This window comes from Fomitiporia mediterranea (genome assembly GCF_000271605.1).
Source record: "Fomitiporia mediterranea MF3/22 unplaced genomic scaffold FOMMEscaffold_15, whole genome shotgun sequence".
In the NCBI taxonomy this organism is placed as follows: Eukaryota; Fungi; Basidiomycota; class Agaricomycetes; order Hymenochaetales; family Hymenochaetaceae; genus Fomitiporia; species Fomitiporia mediterranea.
In genome coordinates, this window is record NW_006760400.1 from 1,078,898 (window position 1) to 1,084,897 (window position 6,000).

Sequence of the window (6,000 nt, forward strand, 5' to 3'; positions counted from 1 at the left end):
CGATTGCTCATACTTGTGACTGATATTGGTTGCTGACTGGTTGATTTTAGATAAAATACCTTACAGATTTCCAAACCCTACTGTTCTGACCTATGCCTGAGCTGCTGACCAAGCCCAATGCTCACTAATCAGGATGATTGGTTTTAGAGGGGGGGTGATGTTACAGTTCTCCACTCTCATACCTTCAGTTCTAAGGGTTCTGCACCCTTCCATACTGGAACTCAGGACTTCCGTCCCTCAGGAGCACTGTCTATGAACTATATGCATGCTGACTCTTGCTACTACCCTTCCTTACTTCATCATTCCATTCCTTTGACCACCCCTTCATTCTTTGTATCATTCTATGGTCTCTTACCCTTTATCCATCCCTTCATTCTTTGTACCTTTATCTTTGACATTCCTTTCTTTCATTCTTTGTGGCTCATCATTCTTAGTGGCTCATGCTCCCTGAGTGCTCTTGTGTAGTTTAGTATATATAGGCATACAAGATCAGACTGGTCCTGTAGTCTTGATCTCGTCTACTCCAGGTAGTCCTGTACTCTTAGGCTCACTCTATATACTCTACTCTTGTCTCACTCTCTCTCTCTGCCTGTTCTGCAAGTTCTGACTACGTTCCAGTGCTTGCGTTCTGTATTTCTGTTGTGTAGGATAGTTGTAGCCTGGGTCCCCTCGCTGAGCCTTCGGGTCCCCTCTATGCTGTCGCTGACAGAGGGGAGGGAAGTTAGATTGATGCATGGGATGGAAGTGCAAAGATATGTTCTCAATACCTTAAAGTGAAGCATTATGCCTTCTTCCCTCCCACCCCCCAATGGAGTTGATGCAGAGCACCCAGATGAAGTTGATAGAAGTCTTAGATTGCCTTAGCAGCATGGGTGAGATTCTCAGCAGGTTCCCAAGTGTGTTCTTCAACTGGGTATCCCTTCCAGTGAATAAGGAACTTGAGCTTTCTGCACACCAGCTTAGCATCTGCTATGTATTCTACTTTGTATTCTGGTTCAGAACCAATGAGTTCTGGTGGAGGCAGTGGGGGTCTTTGTTGCAAAGGAAAACCTGGATCATAGTATCAAGACAGTAGAACCTTGTTAAACACTGGGTGTATGTACTTCCATGTTGCTGGAAGTTGGAGTTTGTAGGCAGAGGTGCTGACCTTCTTTTCAATAATGAAGGGTTCAAAGTGCTTGTTGTCCAACTTCTTCATTGGGCAATCCATAGTCAGGTTAGTGGCTTCCAGCATAACTTTGTCACCAGGCTGGTAATCCTTGGCTGCAGACCTCTTCCAATCATAGTTCTGCTTCATAACCTACACTACCTTTTCCAAAAGAGCTTGTGCATCCTCCCTGGTTCTGTGCATCTGTTCTACAAAGTCTGTTACAGATTCAGAACTACTGTTCTGGTTCAGAACTGTCCCCTGGTACAGATGTCTCCCATGATTGAGGAAGAACAGGGACTGTCCTGTTGTAGAGTGTTGCCAGTTATTGTGCACAAATTCTGTCAGAGCTAGCTATTCAGACCAATCCAATTGCTGATGATTGATGAACATTCAGAGGTAGAGCTTGATCTCCTGATTGACTTGCTCAGTTTGACTGTCAGTCTGTGGGTGATAAGTAGTAGAAGGGTTCCCTTGAATTCTAAGAAGTGTATACAAGTCCTACATGAATTTCGACTCAAATTACAGTCCACAATCATGAATGAGCTTCTGAGGGAGTCTGTGCAACTGGAAGACATGATCCTGATAAATGCATGCCATACCTTCAGAAGTAAGTTCTGTTCAGGTTGGAACTGTATAGACTTGCTTGGAGAATCAGTCAACAATCATACAGATAGTGTTGTAACCCTGAGACTCAGGTAGCTCACTAATCAGGTCTACTGAGACTTCTTCCCAAGGGTGATCTGGGATCCAATGCAGATGTAGGGGAGCCTGAACCCTTGTCTGGTGGGCCTTAGTCTGTTGGCACGTATTGTAACCAGTCATGTACTTCAGGATTTCCCTCTACATTCTGGGCCACCAGTAGTTCTGAGTGATGAGTTCCTGTGTTTTGTGTTGGCCTGGATGTCCTGTGGTCAGATTGTTGTAATGAGCTCAGACAATGTCCTCCTGCAGTTTCTAATCCTTTGGAACGTACAGTTGGCCTTCCTAGTAAACCTGTCCATCCTCATCCTCCTCCCAATCCCTAGCCTGCTTCTCTAGTTGCTTCACTACAACCTAGTCCTGTGTGTGTCTCAGAGCTTGCTGTATGTGGGTGACAAAGTCAACATCCTCAGATTTGAGTCAGATCTCTCAGATTGTCTCAGACACAAAACAGGAATTGTCTAGGAGAACAAGATTTTTGTTATCATTCTCCCCCCTTTCATGACCTGCTTGTCTTGAGAGTAAATCAGCTTTCATCATTTGTGTTCCAGGTTTGTGGGTCAGCACAAAGTTGTAGTCCTACAGTTCTAACATCCAGCAGGCCTGACAGTAGTTGAGCTTCTGAGGCACCCAGAAGTACTAGAGATTAAGGTGATCACTCTAGATCTTGAACTTCTACACTACACTGAGGAGATATTGATGCTACTCTTCTAGGGAACAGACAATTGCAAGGAGTTCCTTGTCATAGATAGGGTAGTTCTGTTCTGCTACAGAGAGGGATTCTGATTGGAACACTATTGGATGCTACTTTCTGTCAATGAACTGGGACAGTACTGCTCCATTCACAAAGTCAGAAGAGTTGGCTTTGACTCAGAACTTGTCTGCAACTGTTGGAACTACTAATACAGGCTTGCTGGTGATGGCCTGCTTGAGGGACTCAAACACAGACTACTGCTGATCATTCCATTACTAAGGAACATCCTTGCCAGTAAGATCATGAAGGGGCTGGGCAATGGTACTAAAGCCTTGAATAAAGTATTGGTAGTAGTTTGCAAACCTAAGGAATGCTTGGACCTGTTTCAGGTTCTGAGGTTGTAGCCAGTTCCAAACTACAGTCACCTTTGCTGGATCCATGCAGACCTCTCCTCCACCAATCACAAAGCCTAGATAATCTACTGACTCCTGCACAAAAGAGTACTTTGCTTCTCAGAGGAACAGTTTATTATCTTGGAGCTATTGTAGAACTGCTTGGATCAGTCAGTAATGGTGCTCGACTGTCTGGGTGAAGATCAGAATGTTGTCCAGATACACACTAATGTGCTCTGAGTCAATCAGATCTGTGAGAATGTGATTCATGAATGACTGGAACGTTGTGGGCAAGTTGGTTAGTCTAAAGAACATTACAGTTAGTTTGTACAATCTGTGATTGGTTTGGAATGCAGCCTTCCACTCATCTCTGTCTTGGATCTGAATATTATTGTATCCCCATCAAACATCCAACTTAGTGAAAACCCTGGATGTATGTGTCTTATTAATGAGCTCCTGAATCAGGGGGAGCAGGTACTTGTTTTTGACAGTACCCTTATTGAGACAATGATAATCCTGGACTGGGTGGAGCTTCCCATCTTTCTTTTTGATGAAGAAGAAAGGGGAGGCCATAGGGGACTTTGAGGGTCAGATCTGGCTATTCTGAAGATTTTCCTGAAGGAACTTGTCAAGCACCTCCTACTTGTCTCTGTTGAGCAGGTAGACCTTGCAATCCTTGGGTTGGAAACCCTTAGTCAATTCAATTGTATAGTCCCAGAGACAGTGTTCAGGAAGCTGGTTGAATTCCTCTTCACTGAAGACTTTGGGGAACTCTCAGATGAAATCCAGCAGGCTGGGTCTGTGTGTGTTCCAGAGTAGAGTTGTTCCAAGGGGGTTCTGGACTGGTTCTGTCTTGGACATCCTTTGGATTGACTCTATTCCACCTTGACTAGAATATGTATCCACATATCTATCCCAGTTGAAGAAGAACAACTGGTCACCTTCATCAGAACTGTTAGTAACATTAGAAGTGTCTGTATCCACTTGGAACAGTGGTACAAGGTAGCTGCAAGACTTGGGACACTGATTGAATGCAAGTGTCTGTTCCAACCAGTCAATAGTAGGGTTGTGAGTCTTGAGCCATTCGAATCCAATGAAGATGTCTGTCTTTCCAAGGTTAGTGACTCCAAACTCAATGCTTTCCTTATGATCCTGAATGGTCATCTGTAGTTGGACAAACTCAGTGATCCAACCATTCTGGTTCAGGGTTCTGTCTGTATTGTATACTAGGATTGGAAGTGGAACACATTGAGTAGGGAGGTGGTGTTCCTGCACAAAGGCCTCATTGATACACAAACTAGTGTATCTACTGTCTACTAGAACTGTTGTTCAGATCTGGGGGGATCCTGAGAAGGGAGCCAAGAGGACAGGGACCTAGAGCTAGTGTCCAGAATGTCCTCAGATGAACTGCTACTTGTTCTGAAGGGAACATACAGCTTGCACAGTCTTGTTGTCTAAGAGGGTGAGTATATGCACTAACATTTCCTCATTAACCTCTCTCTTTTGACAAGGACAGACCCATGTCCTCAGCTGTGAACTCAGCTGAGGCCATCCCTGCTTGATACTACAGACAAACTACTGAGTGGTGAACAGGGCTGGGTAACGTTCCGAATGTTCTGAGATCTTGGAACACAGAAGTAGCAGGTCAGATTGTGCAGATTTAGACTTGGATGAAGTGTGAAGAGAAGAATCAAAAGAATCAGAAGAAATAGGAGAACTATCTACTTTTGTTTTCAACTTTTTTCTATCTAATAAATAATTTTGTTGATTTATTTTTTCTACTTTTTCTACTTTTTCTACTTTTCTTACTTTATTTACTTCTAATCCTACAGTGTCTATTGAATCAAAAGTGGCTATTAAAAAATCCAAGTCATAGCCCTTCAGCACTGCATTCACTGTTGGGCCTCCACAAAATCCTAGAGTATGTAGTCAGGGTCTAGGAGTTCTGAGGTGACTTCTGGATTTGTAGAAAAGGCTTCTCACCACAAATCCTGCTTGTCACTCATCATTGCTCTAATGACCTGACAGATATACTGTTGCTTCTACAGACAGTCCTTAATTTGGTGCCCTGACTTTCTGCAGGTGAAGCATGCTCCTTGCTTTCAGGCTTCTCTAATGTCTATCAGAACAGATTGATTGCAAATTACAGGCAGATCAATCTGAGGGCTCAGAACTGTCAGAGCTGGACACATGTGCAAGCATTCTGTACAGACTTGACACATCCAAGCTGTGGCTTGGTCAAAGGAGATGGTGCACATCTTCCACTCAGTGTAGGTGACTAGTTCCAGCATCATTCTAAGAATCTTATTGACCAGTTCCAGGTGAAGAGCTTTTTCAAGTATTCTAATAAGGACATCATCAAACCTGAGTGTGAATCCTGCCTTCTGGGCCAAGATATTGAATTCCTGAAAGAAGGCATCAGTAGAACGTTTGCCCTGTCACAGAGACACAAGCTTGTTCTGTACATTGTACTTCTCATTCAGATCAATGAAGGAAGTACAGAGCTGCCCTATGAATTCTGAGTATGACTCATTGTTCTGAAGTTGGATCAGACTTCTGATCCAATGACCTTTGATCCAGTTCTGGGCCCAGGTGGCTGTATTGCCTTCCTTTATGAAGGAGAGGACAAATAGGACACAATCAAGATCTGAGGATAGATTGGTCAAAGCAGCAGCCACATATAGTTTGACTTGGTGCTGGAAGTCCTCAAAGTGCTGCCCATTGAAGTCCAAAGGGCAGGCTACATGCACTTTCTTTCTGGAACAGGTTGTGACTTCCAGAACAATCAGAACAGGTTCCAAAGGGGCTGGGGGCACATGGTTGGCAAAGGCCTCTTGGATGGAGGTCTACACATATTAAGCTAGTTCTGCTTGTAACTACTGATCTGGCAGGACAGCAGGGGTGGCAGTCAGCATAGTAGAGTCTATGTCTACACTACAAAGGAATCAACACTAAACTAAAAGGGGTAATGAATAGAAGAAGGGTGGCAAAAGTTTAAAAGGGTTTAGAAAGTTTAAAATTTAAAAATGTAAAAGGGTCAGGACAAAGGAAAGAGATTGACACAA